This window comes from Oryctolagus cuniculus, chromosome 8 (assembly GCF_051225735.1).
Source record: "Oryctolagus cuniculus isolate XC-2025 breed Fujian yellow rabbit chromosome 8, ASM5122573v1, whole genome shotgun sequence".
NCBI lineage: Eukaryota > Metazoa > Chordata > Mammalia > Lagomorpha > Leporidae > Oryctolagus > Oryctolagus cuniculus.
This window is the reverse complement of record NC_142874.1, coordinates 47,388,594-47,406,874: the sequence shown is the minus strand read 5'-3', so window position 1 is coordinate 47,406,874 and position 18,281 is coordinate 47,388,594. Positions and strand designations below refer to the sequence as shown.

The following is an 18,281-nucleotide window of genomic DNA, read 5'->3' as shown; positions in this document are numbered from 1 at the left end:
GTCTGGCCTCGGATATACCTTCACTTCCTCTATGGTAACAGGTCTTCCAGGATTTAAGGTCAGTGAACACAGAGCATCTACTGAGAGCAGAGTATCAAAGTCACATTACAGGAAGTGAATGTGGGATGAAAGATACTGCTGAGGCCTCTTTGGAAAACACATTGTGCCACATGATGAACAACAAGGAAGGCAAGTCTATATTTTTAAAATACAGTTGTCTAAAACTTATTCCAAAGAGGAAGAGATGTGGGCATGATGTCTGAGAAAGCTTGTCCCATGTTGCAAATGCTCTCAGATGCAAAAGAATCCACGCTTCTGTTAAATAGAAAGGCATTCAAAAGCCCAGTCTCCCAATCCCACCCCCACTATATCTGTATCTACTGGCTTCAATCTCCACTCTTAGCTTCACTAAGCAATTAGAAGTCTTGTTTAGGTTTTAAATGACTTTTATCCAGTATTGACTACCCATGTGACCTATCACAACCAATCTTTTTTATTTAATAAATATAAATTTACAAAATACAACTTTTGAATTATAGCGGCTTCCCCCCCATAACCTCCCTCCCACCCACAACCATCACATCTCCCACTCTCTCTCCTATCCCATTCTTCATCACAATTAATTTTCAATTATCTTTATATATAGAAGATCAACTTAGTATATACTAAGTAAAGATTTCAACAGTGTGCACCCACAAAGACACACAAAGTACAGAGTACTGTTTGGGTAGTAGTTTTACCATTAATTCGCATAGTACAACACATTAAGGACAGAGGTCCTACATGGGGAGTAGGTGCACAGTGACTCCCGTTGTTAATTTAAGAACTGACACTCTTATTTATGATGCCAGTAATCACCTGAGGCTCTTGTCATGAGCTGCCAAGGCTCTGGAAGCCTCTAGAGTTCACCAACTCCAATCTTATTTAGACAAGGCCATATCAAAGTGGAAGTTCCTTCTTCCCTTCAGAGAAAGGTACCTCCTTCTCCAATGGCCCGCACAACCAATCTTGCTGTGAATAAATTTGACAGAAATTTATTGAGCTCCTACTTTGTGCCAAGCACTCTTCTAGATATCAAGGTTGCAGCAATGAACAAAAACACAAAAATCAATCCATAATACAAGTGTGGCCCTACACAAGCCAAGTACAGACAGCTGTAGATGATGAGATTCCATAGTGAAAAATAAAGCAGAGAACTAGAAACTACACAAATATTCATCAATAGCAAAGGCATAAATAAAAGTTAGAGATGAAAAGAAAATAAGGACAATTTTGGTGATGTTCCAAAGTTGTAGGGTCTTGAGGGTTATTATAAAAACTGTGGCTTTTACTCTGAGTTAAAAATCCATTGGAGAACTCTGAGCATAGAAGTGATTTCACCTTGAAAGGGTCACTCTGGCTTCTCTCTCGAGGTTAGACCACAGAGAGAAAATGTCAACAGCAGAGAGGCTACCTGGGAAGCTGCTCTGACATGGGGGTGAGACAGGATGGTGATGTAAGGGGAAGTAGAGTTGGGGAGACCTGAGACAAAGCTCCCTCTGGACAGTAGAGACACAGTATTTCTCCAGTGCCAGAAAGTCACAGTGGGGTGGGGCTAATGGGGGGGAGGGGTCTCACCATGGGAGTCAGGCTGGGATAAGGGTAGGAAGGGCACTATGGCTTCAGGGGAAATATTTGGAAATTTAATGTAGAAATGGGTGGATCTGTGTTTCTGGAAAAGATAATTGTGTTGGCTTAAAAATATGCTTTCACATAATTAAAGAGATAATTCTCACATAGATTGCTATTTTAGCTATAACAGAAGCCTAATATGAAGCAGCTTATCAAGGCGTAATGTGATCCATGAAACATAATTTTCACTTATTTTTATGCAATTATCACTTTAAAGCACACAGTCTAAACAGCAGTACTAGTCTACTCCTTTAAGACACTGAAAATATACTATGTTAGGTCCCATAACTTCGTAATTTAGTGATTTCATTATTTTTTTAATTTAAAAATATTTTGCAGGGGTAGACATTTGGCACATTGGTTAAGACACAAGTTGTGATGCTCACATCCAGTACTGGAGTGCCTACGTTTGAGTTCCAGCTCCATTCCTGACTCTAGCTTCCTGCTAACGTGTACTCTGGTAGGATGGGGTCTTGGTTCAAGTGGTCAGGTCCCTGTCACCCAGATAGGAGACCTGGATTATGTTCCTGGGGAGTGAAACAGCAGATGGGATCTCTCTCTCTCTCTCTCTCTCTCTCTCTCTCTCTTTCTCTTTCTCTTTCTCTTTCTCTTTCTCTTTCTTTCTCCAATTAAATAAAAAAGAGAGAAATCAATTTTTTGGAACAGATGCTTCTTAACTAGTTGATTTACTTGAGCAACCAGAACTTACCAAATGGTAAGACTATGCAGAACTTGAGATAAGAAGTTATAACCAACATAGTTGAGCCCCATGTACAAGTCTGAGAGGGCACCAAAGGTTCCTCAGATCTACCTCCCACGAGCCTACTTCAGAGAAGCTGTGCCATCTCTGTATGGCACCGTCTTCCAAACTTACAGAGTAAACCCGACTCACCTCTCCCCCTAATCCTGCCCCGTCTAGCCCTAGTGGATTTCAAAAAGGAGAGAAGAAAACAACTATGCTTGGTTTGGTCGGGGCATTCCATGCTTTAAGACTCTTCCAAGAGCCTCACTTTGGGTGCAACTGGCATTGGGCCAGACCCTCTCTGCACCATCGCAAGGAGCTTCAAAATGTGGAACAGCACTTGCAATTTCCCTAAACAGTAGGAAGACTCAACTACTTTTAGACAGCCAGAGGAGCACATTGCAGAAGTCCTGATCCAGCCAACATATACCATCCAGCCAACATATACCATTCAGCCCTTTTGTGCATCTTCACAAAACTTAGCTCACCAGTAGACTATATAAAATTTATCCTTTTGATGTTTGCTTAGGCTAGACGAATTCTGCTAGAAAATATAAGCATCTCATGAAATCAAATGCAAATGATATACATGGAGAGCAACATGTCTTCTTTGTTACACAGATCAATTGCAATTCTTTTTTTTCTTTTTTCAAATTCTGAGTCAACGTTTCCTGCCATTAAAGTTTCAGCTGCCAGTGCCTTCATTTTGCTCTCCTCTGATCTGAGAACATTAGCAGCAGGAGCACCTTTACTCTTAAATTTAGTTGAATGTAAGTATTGCAAGCCCTGCTGGCAAGCCTCAAGGCACAAACTCTGAAGGGGGGGTGGTGAGAGCTGCATGATAAAGTGGGAAAAAACTTATTAACTGCATATTGCAAAACTAACCCTCATCCAATCTGTGTTGGAAAGTTTAAGCTCAGCATTAGGGTGGAAATCGGGAAGGTCTCTCCTTGCTTTCAACCTCCACATCTTAACCTGCTTTCTGCTGGTTCAGAAAGGGCATTTTGTTTCTCACCATCAGTACATGGCTACATATGAGTATTTGATTGCGTAATCTGAATTTTATGGATAGACACATAACATTTGAAATCACCAACTATTTAAAGGGATCCTGTACCAAATTATTTTCTCACCTAATTAATCACTGCTCTTTTATGCCTTCTAAGTTCAGTCTAATTTATGTTGATATCTCTGATTGTAGGAAGTAGCTGTATTGTGGCTCATAGAAGCAGCAAAAGGGGGGGAGCAAGTGGGAAAAAAAAATGTTAAGTATGCCTAGCGTATTGCCACTTCAGGTCTGAATTACACCGGTAAAGTGAAGTGTGGCTTCTGTTTATTAACATGAGTTGCCTTGTTTTCCTGGTGTTGGTCAGACAGCAGTTCTAGCTCCTGGATGAGCTCAACCAACACTCACCCACAAAAAACGGGACTAGCACTAGGGGTGAGAGACACAGGCCTGTCACAGAAACCGGTCATATCAACCTTCCCCAACACACTGCATCAGGGTTCTTCCAGCTCAATCCCAGAGGAATACAGGCAAGAAGGGTACGACTAGAGGAAGGGGACTTGCTCAGGTGAGCAGGGGAGGACACTGAGGGGTACCTCTCTGGCTAGTACCAAAATGAGCCTAGCACCAGGAGCCCAGACTGAAGCAGTCTGTCAGGAGGACCCAGAGGCAGCTCCCCCCAAAGACAGCAAGTGGGCGGCGCTACAAGTGGCACCACAGGGGCTGAGACAAAGATCAAAAGGCCGCCTGAAGCCATTCCACTGTTGGTATTCAGAAGAGATTTGGTGCATTCTTTGATCTGCTGGTTGGCTCCCGTATCACAGTTGCAGTCTCTATGTTTGGCCCCCACATGCAAAGACAAATGAGAATGGAGAAATACAGGATGAAAGCTTTGAGAGTGCTAGGTCAGGTGGATGTGTCCCACGGTGTGAGTTTAAATTTCTGGCCCCCCAAGTAGAATTCTTCAAAGGCTAACCCTTCTCCCCACTATCCCCAGAGATGCCCTCCATGGAGGAAGCCTACAACTGTGTAGACCAAGGCTACTTTTGGAGGGACCATGTCTGAGGCGGACCAGTGTCTCCTGAGTTCAGTCACTTTGGGGGTAAGAGCAGGGAGGAGAAAAGTGAAGTCAACAAATGACTGCAAGTAAACTTATCGTATATGATCGAGAGATTTCAAGACAGATCTGATTATCACCACAGAAAACCACTAAGAGTTAGAACTCTTCAGATTATCACCAAGTTCTTAGACTATGAAAGTTTAAAGAGAACTACAGAAAGGATATTAATTATGTTCCTTAAAAGTTAAAAAAAAATTGCACATAAATGAGTTTCAACAGTCATTAAGTCTTTGTCCCTTGCATTAGAATTTTGGACACCTTTTGCACTCTGTCGGGTAATTTGCTAGGTTGTTAAACAGAACAAGTACTTCCTACCATCTGACACTTACTGCAAGTTCAATCAAAGCAGAAAGCAGGAAAAGTGCTTGAAAAGAGACCCTGGTTCACCTGACTTACATTTGCAGGTGACAGCTGAAGAAGGAGCCTGCACTTACACTTCAGCCTGAAAACCAGCGAGCACAGAGCACCAGCAAAGGAGAGAAAGAAAAAGTTAAAAGTCGGTCAGTGGGATAACTTCTCTCTTCACCCCACATTCATTCATAGAGTGTCTCCTATGTTTAGGGGAGCTTAAAGAACAAAAACAAAAACAAATGCAGCTCCAATCACGAATTCAACAGAACACCAAAATATCTGAACTATGCAAATGGACTAATGTCTTCCAATACAAAGATGACGTCAGGGATGGCCATTAGTTTGTTCTGTCAAACTCAGGAGATGAAGGTATCTTTCCGGAAACCTAGAGCTTCTGAGCTCCCTTTATCCTCTATTTAGTTCTAATCGAGGCTAATGGACTGATCTCTGAGCCTGTTTACTTTTCCACTCCGACCTCAGAGGGTCAAGCGAGCTGGGAAGCAAGCAGCGTGCCTTTCCCTACTTCCTCTGCGTCTCTTCAGGTAAAAGGTGACGAGCTTCTCCGGAAGTCAGAGACCCGAGGATGGAGAAAGGCCAGGAGGGGTGGGGCCAGGAGGGGTTCTGCGGACTACAGCCCACCCCTCCTAGGAGCTGGAAAAGTTCTGACCCAGCCTCGCCTCTGCCGTCACGAACCTCGCTGGACTGGCCCCGGGCTACAGCTCCGGTTTTCGGTTCCCCCGAAGTGAGTCCCCCACCGGTGACAGATACTGGACGCCGCCCCCTCCTCCCGCTGAGGTTCCGTGGCCCCGCAGCAAGGCGCTAAAGGAAGGGGACGCCGAGAGCGTCTCCAGGGAAACAGAGGGGCGGGGCGGGCCGCCGGGGGCGGAGTTAGGCTACTCTAGGGCTCGGGATTGGGGCAGCTCTCAGACGCTCCGAGAAAGGGGCGGGGCAAAGGGAGAGGGCGGAACCTATTGGCTCCCGGACTGGGTCTTCAGACGCAGCAGGCTCTTCCAGCCCGGCTACTACAGGAAGTTAGGCTCCCTTAAGAATTAGTTCCTGAAACCCAGCGGCCTGTAATCATTTCCTTCATGGCCCTGCAGTATCAGTTTTTTGTACTGCCCTTTTGTTTACAATATTGATGCAAAACCCTCAGACTAGCATTCATACCTCACCCCCATGATCTGACCCTACTGTGTGCACTATGTAAGTCATTCATTCCCTCTTCCTCTGCTGCAGTCAAAACCAACACAAGGGACCAGCGCTGTGGCACACTAGGTTAATCCTCCGCCTGCGGCGCTGGCATCCCAAATGGGCGCTGGTTCTAGACCCTGCTGCTCCTCTTCCAGTCCAACTCTCTGCTGTGGCCTGGGATAGCAGTGGGAGAAAGCCCAAGTCCTTGGGCCCCTGCACCTGCACGGGAGACGGGGAAGAAGCTCCTGGCTCCTGGCTTCAGATCGCGCAGCTCTGGCCTTAGCGTCTGGGGAGTAAACCAACGGAAGGAAGACCTTTCTCTCTTGTCTCTTTCTCTCACTGTCTATAACTCTACCTGTCAAATAAATAAAAAATCTTTAAAAAAAAACAACACAAATATTTCCCAATCCCGTCTCCAGATGATCCAGTTTTCAGGTGTGCTTAGCTAAAAACTCAAGGACTCTTTCAGACAGTCACCTTGCATCCTACCCTTTTAAAATTTATCTTTGAGTTCTCACCTGAAACTTGGGATTTTAGATTTAGATTTTTTGTATAACAATTAAATGTCATCTTGTTCATGTCAGCCCAGCAAGGAAGGGAGGCAGTAACATGACTCACAGGAGTCATACTATCAGCCGTAAATCGATTCTATTTGGAACACAAGTGTAACAACCAGAACCACACTCTTACTCCAATATCAGATTTGCTGCAGCAAATTATTAAATTAATAAATTAAATTATTAAATTTCCACATTACATATTCAACTAATCACTGTGACTGCCTGCAACTGGGCTCTACCCCTCCCCCACATCAGTAAGGGGGAATTCATTTCCCAGTTTCCAGCATCACCTTAACACAACCCCACTGTGACCTGTGTGAATTCTGCCCCAGCCCTGGCTTTTCCACTGGTAGGAGTTTCTGAATTCCGTACGCCTTCCTTCCTCACGTTTTGCTCTCTTAGCTAGCATTCCAGGTGGCTTCTTCCTGCCACTTCGGATTTATTCCTCCTGCTTGCTGTTTTGCACTGACAGTTCTTGGACTACTTCTCTTTGTCTCTCTGCGTATTCCTCAGAACTGGGAAATCCAGTTAAAGAATTTGTTTGCAAGTGGCAGGAAACTCCAACTAGCTTGAGAAAAACGGAAACCATTTTCTGCCAACAAAGCATGCCACCTTTGGGTGCAACTTTATCTAGATTCAGGCCCTTCTGAAAGCTTTGAGAACTTTCAGACACCTCCACCTTTTCCTACACAAAGCTCTCTCCCTCTCTCCACTCCTTCCTTGTAACCTACCCTTATCATGTCGTGTCACTCTGTGTGGTGCCTGGTTTATATGAGTCAGTCCTCCCCGGAGATACTGGGAATTCCTCAAAAGCAGAGACTGTCTTATGGTCTTCTGAATTTCCTGGGACAGTACAAGGCTTGTATATGGTATGTGCTCACAGTGTTCTTTGAATTAACTGAATGAGTGACCGGACAGATGGAGGCTGCAGGAGCTGATTCTTCTTGTGTAATTCTTCGGAGTTCCTGCTCTCCCTTCCCCATCTAGAACTTAAGGAGGAAGGGGAGGTGCCACAACTGACATCAGTCTGAATGCTCTCACCCACAGAGCAGCATCAAGATCGCCCTCTTCTCACCTTTGGTCTGGGGAAAGGTTTTTAGTTTACGTCAGCCCCCAGAGCAGCCCTGCTGCTAATCCTCTAGGTGCAGGGTTGGGAAAGAACATCCTGCCCATGAGTTGTATAAGGCCAACCAAATCTTTTGATCTGACCCTGCCAAGGCAACCTCAGATGGGCCTGGAAACTCAATAAAGCTATAGCAGACTGATTTTTAAATTGATATTTTTATGGCCTTCAAATGATGTTATAAATATCCAAATGGCCCTTGGCAGAAAAAAAGTTTCCCTCAACCTGGTAGGGGAAGCCAGTGCTTCTTAACTACTATGGATAACTTTTCTGGCCTTGTTTATAGTGTAATAATCATCACTTGCAGTAGGAAAACTATTCTGAATCTTTCCCGTGTCACTGAACACATTCCCAAGTAATACATGAAGAAAGGCTACAGGATGGAGGAGTCAGCATTGTGTTTTAGCAGATAAAGCCACCCCCTGTGACACTGGCATCCCATATGGATACCAACTCAAGTCCAGGTTGTTCCACTTCCAATCCAGCTCCCTGTTAATGCACCTAGGAAAGCAGTGGAGGATGGTGTAAGTCTCTGGGCCCCTGCACCCATGTGGGAAACCCCAATGAAGCTCCTGGCTCCTGGCTTCAGCTTCCAGCTCTGGCTGTTGCAGCCATTTGGGGAGTAAACAGCAGATGGAAGACCTCTTTCTCGTGCACGCTCCTTCTTTCTGTAACTCTGCCTTTCAAATAAATAAAGGAGAGGCAGAGAGAGGTCCTCCATCTGCTGGTTCACTCACCAGTTGGCTGCAACAGCCAAAGCTGCGCCAATCCAAAGCCAGGAGCCAAGAGCTTCTTCCAGGTCTCCCACACGGGTGCAGGGGCCCAAGGACTTGGGCCATCTTCTACTGTTTTCCCAGGCCATAGCAGAGAACTGAATGGGAAGTGGAGCAGCTGGGACTCGAATCACCACCCATATGAGATACCAGTATTGCAGGTGGCGGCTTTACCCACTATGCCACAGCACGGCACCCCTCGCTTTTTTTTTTTTTATACAGGATGTAAATGGTTGAACATTTTTGTATCTAACAATGTCCTTATTTTGCCTTGGTCTGCTTAGCAAGGTAAGATAGTCTTAGTGATCACTTCTTTCAGCATTTAGAAGGTGTTATTTCACTTTTCTCTAGTAAAATATGTGATACCTAAGAGCAGAAATTAAATACCAATTTTATTTTTTTCTTTTGCATGTGGTCTTGTAATAAGATCTGTGTCTGCAGTGACAACCACAAATCCCAGTGGCCTAAAACAAAATTTTATTTTTTAATTATGATTTGTAACCACCACAAGCCAACCTTGGGTATTGAGCCAGGGTGTCCTAACTCAAGAATCAGGCTGGACAGCTGCTCCCATCTGAGGTATTGCAGGTCTGTAGTGGAAAAAACAGAGTAAACTGCACCTTGGATTTAAAGGTTTCACAGGGAGTGATATCAATACTTCCTCTCCATTTCTTTGGCCACAGCGAGTCAAATGGCCATGTCAACGTGAAGACACCAGGTAACTGCAATTATTCCATGTGTCTGAATGAAAAACATGCTGTCTGGGAATGGCCATATCACTAACCCAGAGCTGTTTTTGTTTTTTCCTTTTCAGTGCAGGCATTTTTAAGGTTATTCTCTTTATTCTTTTTGTACTGACATTTCTTAGGGTCCCTAGGTAGAAACCTTAAGCTAAGTACTCCTCCTATCCTAACTTAGACTTAGATAATTATTCTCTTTTTAAAAATAATTTCCATATCTCATACTCTATTACCTTTTTCCATGATTGTGTTTATTCAATGAAAATCCCTGGGGTTGGTCCTTTTTATCCCTGACATTAATTTTCATTCCCTTTACATTTTTGTTCTAAAATCTAGATATTTTTAAAAATATTAATTTCCAATCTTTTATTGGTGTTTTTTGTGAGTAGATGTCGCTCCCCCTCTTCATGGAGGAACGACACTAAGGTCTGCCTAGGCTTCATATCCGAGTCACGGCACCATTATGTCGCTCCCCCTCTTCGTGGAGGAACGACACAGGACCCTGCGCTGTTCTTTCGTCTGTTCGGCCCTCCCCGGGTTTGCTGCTGGTTCTTCCCGGGTTGGCTACTATCCCTTCCACCTCCGTGGAAGGGCAGTTCCCCCTGGCCACATTCCCCACTTCCGCAGGGGAGCGGCACACCGCCGGCCGGCTCTCTCGGGGGCTGCACAGGTGTTCCTTCAGCTAGATGTTCCCCATAGATGTTCCTGGTACATGCCGTCTCTCTCCTCCTTTATAGTCCTCCTCTGCCAATCCCAACTCGGCTGCCCACACGCCGAGTACGCTGCTCTCCTCCAATCAGGAGCAAGTCCTACAGTTTATTGGTTGAACTGGAGGCAGCTGTGCAGAAGCTGTTTACTTCTCTCCCAGCGCCATATTGTGGGAGAGCAGATGCATAGAATAAGTCTTAATTCCAGTAACTCAGTCCAGTCCGGATTGCTCCCCACAAGTAGAAGTTTATGTTTAGTTTTTGACAGTTTTTTCTTACTTATTTGTTTTTTAATTTTTTTACTTAAAAATTTTAACAGATACATAAAGTTACATACACTTATGTAGTACCGTGTGATGTTTCAGCCCTTGTATGCATGTGTAATGGGTACATATATCTCAAACAGTCAAAATTTCTTCATGGTGAAAACCTTCAAATTCCTATCCTCTAGTTTGTTTAGTAGAGAAATATACAATCCGTTATCTACGGTCACCCAACTGTGCAGTAGAACCCCAGAACTTCTTACTCTTAGCTAACTGTAACTAGAACCCATTAATCAACCTCTCTCTTCTCTAGACTCCCCCTTTCCTCCTCAGCTTCTGTTAACCAATTATACTTTTACTTCTGTGAGGTCACCTTTGTTTAGACTTCATATATAAATGAGTTCATGCAGCACTCGTCTTTCTGCCTGCCTTGTTTCACTTAACATAAAAACCTCCATTTCTATACATGTAGTTGCAAAGAACAAGTTCTTATGTTTTGATTACTCCTTTTTTAACAGACCTTTTTCTTCTTTCATGGATGCAATATCATCTCAATTATCTCTATATATAAATTAATTTTTAAGTTTCCTTTTTTTTCCTTTAAATTACTTTTTCCTCCTAGGAAAAGCTATTCTTTGCTTAATGTTGACATTTATTTATATTATATATAGCTCATTGTCCTTGGCAGCTGTATTAATTAGCACTGGATTCAGCTGCTAGTAACAGAAACAAACAAACAAACAAACAAAACAAAAACCAGAACTGGAAAGGCACTCCATGGTGTCAGACTTTTATGTAGATGGACTCCATTTTCAGATCATCTAATTGGGAATCCAGCCACTGTATTAGTAGGTTCCCCAGGGAAAACATGCATGGGGGAATAAGGGAATGCTCTTTGCAAGACAATGATTACATCACTTCTTGCTATGTCCCACTACAAGACCTTCACCATGTTTCTACCTAAGCTTCTAGAAAGCTGAAAAAGATGACTTTTGGGGGGCTATCCATATAATTTGCTGAAAATCGGGGTTCTATGACTATGGAACGTATGAGAATGGACAATGGGGGACAAATAGCTTCAATGGTACAGATGTCAATTATTCCTTTTTTTTTTTTTTTTTTTTTGACAGGCAGAGTGGACAGTGAGAGAGAGAGGTCTTCCTTTTGCCATTGGTTCACTCCCCAATGGCCGCCAAGGCCGGCGCGCTGCTTATCCTGGTCTCCCATGGGGTACAAGGCCCAAGCACTTGGGCCATCCTCCACTGCACTCCCGTGTGGGGAGCAGCTCGGACTAGACTAAGTTACTCGAATTAAGACTTATTCTATGCATCTGCTCTCCCACAATATGGCGCTGGGAGAGGAGGAAACAGCTTCTACACAGCTGCCTCCAGTTCAACCAATAAACAGCAGGACCTGCTCCTGATTGGAGGAGAGCAGCGTACTCGGCGTGTGGGCAGCCGAGTTGGGATTGGTGGAAGAGGACTATAAAGGAGGAGAGAGACAACATGCACCAGGAACATCTAAGGGGAACATCTATCTGAAGGAGCACCTGTGCAGCCCCCGAGAGAGCCGGCCGGCGGTGTGCCGCTCCCCCGCGGAAGTGGGGAATGTGGCAGGGGGAGCCGCCCTTCCACGGAGGTGGAAGGGTCGGTAGCCAACCCTAGCCAACCCGGGAAGAACCAGCAGCAAACCCGGGGAGGGCCGAGCAGACAAAAGAACAGCGCAGGGTCCTGTGTTGTTCCTCCACGAAGAAGGGGAGTGACACTCCCGGACCACAGCAGAGAGCTGGCCTGGAAGAGGGGCAACCGGGACAGAATCCGGTGCCCCAACCAGGACTAGAACCCGGTGTGCCGGCGCCGCAGGCGGAGGATTAGCCTGTTGAGCCGCAGCGCTGGCCTCAATTCTTCCTTTTAAAAGAAGTATTGGATGTTTAGTGTGATTTTCCTCTGTTGTCTAAATAGTTCCATTTTTCACCAAGTTTCATCTTTGGGTGATTTTTTTTTAATGTAATTCTCTTTCATTTCTTAATTCATTTCTTGAAGAGGCTGCAAGAGAGAGTGAAAGAGAGAGAACACTCCTCATCCACTAGTTCATTCCCCAAATGCTCAGAACAGCTGGGACCGTACCAGGTCAACGTCAGGACCCACGAACTTAATCCAGGTCTCCCGCATTCCTGGCAGGGACCCAACTACCTGAGCCATTGCTTTGTGCCTCCCAGCATCTGCATTAGCAAGCAGCTAGAATCGTGAGCAGAGCTGGGACATGAACCCAGGCACTCTAATATAAGATACAGGTGCTTTAACCACTAAGCCAAACACCCACGCCTTGGTGAGACTTTTCATAGCTATAGATGAAGTGGACAAGTCATGTCTCCTTGATGACAGATAGGGAACCAGCTATTAGACAGTACCCTTTATGTTAGAATAGGAAAGAGTCAACACGGAGCCTATGAGTTCCACTGACAGTTTCATGGTTTTATAAAGGAGTTGCCTGGGTTAAAGCTCTCCTTCCGTCTCTGCATCTGGCATGTGCGGGGGATCAAGTGGGGCACTGAGTGATTAAAATGTATCATTGCTGAGATTGAATTTCCGTCATCATCTCTCCTCTCCTCCCCTTGCTATGCTTTATCTGTAGATGCTGAGCAATGGCTCCAGGGTTGATGCTAGGAAAAGACTGCCCTTTATGTCTTCAGCACTAGGCTTTCTTTGTCTTCTCCATCCTTCAACCTGCTCTCTTCTACCCTGTCTTTGGAAGGTTTTTAAAATATTTCACCCTTTGACATCTCCTAGTACTTCACTGCTGCTCTTATTTATGTTTCTTTGTGATGATTTAAAATTTTTATTTCTCTGGGATCTTGAAGAGAAGAGAGACAAATATAAGTGCTCAGTTTTACAGCCTGTGAATCTTTCTCAGGGTAAGATTATGGAAATAAGACATAAGGAAAATTAAAAAAAAGTAAGGAAGAGAAAACATAGATCAAAGCAAAAAAATGTGGGGCTGGCATTGTGGTGCAGTGGTTTAAGCTACTACATGGGACATTTATATCCCATATCAGAGTGCTGGTTCAAATCCTAAGTGCTCCGCTTCCTACACAGCACCCTGCTAATGTGCCTGGGGAAGCAGCAGAAAATGGCCCAAGCGCCATCTGGGCCCGTGCCACCCATGTAAGAACCCAGATGTAGTTCCTGGCTTTTGGCTTCCTCCTGCCCCAGCTGTTGTGGGCATTTGAGAAGTGAACCAGTAGAAAGAAAGAAAAATCTCTCTCTCTCTCTCTCTCTCTTTCTCTCTCTCTCTCTCTCTATATATATATCTTTCTCTCTCTTACTCTTCCTCCCTCCATCTCTCCCTCCCCCACCCAGTTTCAAATAAATAAATAAATATTTAAATAGAAAATGCGGTGAAAAGTGACAGAAACACTGATTAAACCATAATAGCCAAGTCATAAACCTCCTATCTTAAATCCATGATAGATAGCTAAAATCGCTTCCTAAAACTTTAGACCAGATTAATTTATTTATGCATAAGTTGGCTAGTATATATCCACTATTCTTCCTAAAAATATATGCTGAGCAAACATTTTTTCCCATCAGACTGAATCCAGTTGGACAATATTAGGTGTCCTATACACCACTACACTCAGGACAAGGGTGCAACATAAGCCAGGCCAGTTTTAGAATTCCACCCTTGAATTTGAATTTTTCGAGTAGCAAAACAGATAACCTGAGAATGTTTGGCATTCACTCCATACCTGCTGTGGTGTCCTATCAAGACAATGTTTGCCCGTGTGATTTCTCAATCTTGGAATCTACATTGATTCCTACAAGTTCCCAAGTCCAATTTTTCAGCTTCTCATCTATTTCCTTTAGTTTAAATACAGTAGAATTTTGTTGCTTGAGAATAAGTCCTAACTGATAGAGATGCTGGAGCCAGAGACTGTATTTATGGAAAGATTCTTCAGTAAACCTAGAGTTCTTGGGATTGGTTATCTACATTGAGCGAAAGGTAACAAAGCACTGGTTCTTAATTTGTAGAGAAACATGGAAAACCATGCCTCCTTTGGTGAAATAGCTAGTAATTATCAACTGAGATTACTTGTGACCAATTATGCATTGAGGGTAGAACTAATATACCATGGAGCTACCAAAGACCATCACAAAATAATGAGGAATTCAAGTACCTCAGTTAAGTACTTGCTTTCGGGGGTACTGAATAATTTATTTCTTTTTTAAATATATACCTTCATCTTTTTTTTAAAGATTCATTCATTGTACTCGAAAATCAGAGTTAAACACAGAGAGAGAGAGAGAGAGAGAGGGAGAGAGAGAGAGAGAGAAAGGTCTTCCATCTGCTGGTTCACTCTCCAGCCAGCCTCAAAGGCTGGAGCTGCGCTGATCCGAAGCCAGGAGCCAGGAGCCTCCTCTGGGTCTCCCACATGGGTGCAGGGGCCCAAGGGCTTGGGCCATCTTCCACTGCTTTCCCAGGCCACAGCAGAGAGTTGGACAGGAAGTGGAGCAGCTGGGACTCAAACCAGCGCCCATATGGGATGCCAGCACTGCAGGCGGCAGCCTTACCTGCTATGCCACAGCACCAGCCCCGGTACTGGATAATTTAAACGAGAGAATGACAGATTCAAAATAGTAAGTTCTGTCTCAAAACATACTGTAAATCTCAGGGTCTTTATGTAATCACCTGAAAAAAAAAAAAAAAAACCCAGGAATTTAATCAGAGCAAAACCTAATGTTATAACCTGGGTGGATCTCTCTTGTGAGCGTTAGGGCAGTCATCAGAAAAGAGTATCACTGTAACCATGGAAATGAGAATATCATGGCATATTCAGAAAACCTTGGATATCCAAAATCCTCATCTTCCACTGAGGCATCTTTGCGTAGAAAATTCCCTTCCTTGTCTCATGTGACTCTTCCTTCCTTGCTTGAAATGTTATTTCTTTGCCTAAAGTTGTTCCTTTGAAGAAAAACTAATTTCTTTTTTATCCATCTTCTCATAATATACAGATCTGTAATAAGAAGAGGATCCCATAAGGTTCTGGAGGAATAAGTGAAAATAATCAAGCTCTGAGATGACTCATGTGTTTACACACACATACACACACACACACAGACAGAGAGAAGCAAAGTGATTTTGTTATTTTATGTCAGTAAAATTTTAGGCAATTTGCTTGCCTTCAGCATAGGTTTTGAAGGTTCTTTAAGAAAAAGAATATGACATAATATACAAACAATTAACTTGTCAAATGAGTGCATGTGAAGTAGGCAGGCATTACAGGCTAAATTTGATTAGATTTGTGAACTGGAAGACCATGTCTTTGCCACACCCCTGTGTGTCCTCATCCCCCTACCTGGCCACATATGGGTGCCCACCAGCCAATCAGGTTAATTAACCACTCCCCTTTGGAAGTGGGTTACAAGCCCAGGACACGGTGTGTCCCTACCTTCTCTTCTTCCCTGGACTCTTGCCAGGAGGTGGGCTTGCTGTACCCCTGCGCCTCTGTACCATGTAACCCGGAGGCCATGCACCCTAGGCTTCCTGGCCGAGATGCTCTGCCACATGGCTGGTTCCTGGTGCTCGGTATGAACCCCTTTTCACCTCTCTCTTAAAGAAAGCTCTCACTCTCCTATGCATCTCTCTCACTAAATAAAAGCTTAAAATGTACCATGCTGCCTCATTTACCTGTGCCGATATTAAGAATTCTTCTCTAAATATTAGGCAAGAACCCTCTCGGGCTTATAAATACTGGGGATTTAGTAATAAGCCCGTGGTGAAATTGTATGGCACCCCAAATTCCGGTAGCACATGTGGCACCCCAGATAGCACTTCTGGGGAACTTTAAGGGCCACATTTTAGTGTAAATGTTAGGGGGTCTTGTCCGATTTCACATTTTCCAGAGACTCTAAATTCCAGGAGCTATTTTCAGTGAATATGTGTATTCCATTTAACCTTTTCCTGTTTTGCCAAAAACCTGACCAACAGTAAAGTAAGTTGTATCACAAAAGAAGACAAAAGAAAATAAAAAGAAAACAAATACAAGTTTAATTGGAAGGAAGAGATTTAAAGTCTTCCAGACATAGGAGTACCAGTGTGTGTACATCATATTGTCTCACCCTCCACTATGGTCTTTAAGAAAGTTTTGAAAATTTCCCCTTTACCAAGGATTTGAGATACAAAGAGGAAAGGGGCCATAGCATTTACATGTTTTTATTAACTTCTTCTCCTCGGTTAAAAGTGCTGGTGGGAGTTGTTATAATTTAAGTGGACGCCATAACATCAACGGACGTGCAATGATCCCAGTTGGAGAGTCCAGCTCATTACATCTCAGCAGGAGATTAGATGTATTTAACCATAAAACACAGTTGTGCCATTGTGCTCGTTAGAGCAGCCTGAACTTTGGAGATCTCAGGCTGTGATTAATTGTTCATGATCTTGCTAGGAATCATATTAGTGGGTAGCCCACTTACTTAGAACTTGATATGTGTGAGAAAAAGCGGGGGGGAATCTAAATCTAGTAAACAGAGGCCTAGCTGGAGTTATGACTTGGGGAACAGAGAGTCTTGCTCTCTCACCCTATTCCAGGATGGATTCACAGACCCTTTAATGAAGGCACTGAACCTCAGAGTTTAGATGTAACACAGCCAGTGCACACTGTGACACTGGATTAGTCAGCTTTTCATCATTATAACTAAGTATGTGATGCAGCCTACTGATGAAGGAAGAGCTGTGTGTTGGCTCATGGTTTTGCATATTTACAGTCCAAAATTGCGCACTGATCTGATTGTGTGGTGAGGTAAGGTGGAAGGATGGCAAGGACAGAGTACATGTGGAACAATGATAACCTGGTGAGCCAGGGAGCAGAGAGATGGGGTAGGCCTAGCTCAGATTTTAGCACCAACCTTGGCACATGGATGACTTTCTGAGAGCAATCCCAGTGACCAATGGGCCTCCACTGGGCCCACCTCCTAAACAACCTAATCGGATCAAGTCCTCACCTTCCAAGTACCATTAACTTATGACTTTGGACAATAAGGATGTGCATGAGTTGGGGATCCAAGTCCTCTTAGAACCACAGCAGAATCTGTCTCTTATTCTTTCTCAAAGGTAACTCTATTTATTCAAATAACTGTGCTGAGAAAAGGAGAATATCCTAAACATTTGGACTTTTAAACAGAAGACACCAAATCTCAGTAATTTCTAGGGACCTAGAATACCCTTCTAATAGTTTAGGTAAACAAACTTTTTTTTAAAAACAATTCTAAAATAAACCTATTGGACCCTGAGTACATCCTATAATTATTCCCTTGAGTGTATAAATACATTCATAACAATTGCAGACAATTTTTCTGGCCACCTGGCATATGTAATACAGGTTATTATGGTAGGAAAGGGTCAGGAGGAGGCTCTTGAAACTTTCCCTTCATGTAGTCATGGCATTGGGTCAAATGATGAAAAGAATTTAGTGGATTCTAGTGAGGTTCACTCAGAAAGGTTTCCTATGGGCAGAGGATACACAGAAACAGGGTTAAAGAAAACTGAAGAAAAGTTCACATTGGTTCTGAACACTCAGAGGCAACTTCTGTGTCCTCCCTCAGGTTCATTCACAGGAAGTAGTTCATCTACAGAAGTAAAGTTTACGCAGGGATCTTTATTCTCCGCTGGTTGTAGAGCCAGAACAAGGCTAGGGAACGAGGTGAGACAGGTGTAGATTATCAATCTATATATTACTAACAACCAACACAGACAAGCTAGAAAGAATGGATGCAGGGCAGTTATGTTATTAAACAACACATTATCGACCACTATTCAGTATATTGCATTGCTATCCAGGTGGAGGGAAAATATCACAGCTCCAGGCACTCTTAGAGATGAACACAAAGCTACTATGAGTTGGCTGCAAGATAACCCTACATTTCTCCATCAAAATAATAAAACAAAAGTAATATTGTATTTCTGGGAGGAGTTTTACTCTTGAAAATTCCTAATTTCTTGCATCTTCTCATTTAATTCTTTAGGTCAGCTGAGCAG

General features: G+C 43.6%; 1 protein-coding gene across 2 annotated transcripts in view; it reads right to left on the bottom strand.

The window, feature by feature from the left end:
• The window catches only part of TTC29 (tetratricopeptide repeat domain 29), a 262,204-nt gene extending 256,465 nt beyond the window's left edge, over nt 1–5,739 (bottom strand). Inside the window, exon 1 of one of the 2 annotated variants that reach the window (XM_008267377.5) lies at nt 5,584–5,739. The gene's annotated coding sequence lies outside the window, so the exon portion shown is untranslated. Of the gene's footprint in view, nt 1–5,557 lie in introns of both variants that reach the window. The other variant, XM_089302401.1, reaches the window with a different exon arrangement.
• Between the last annotated feature and the right edge of the window lie 12,542 nt (nt 5,740–18,281).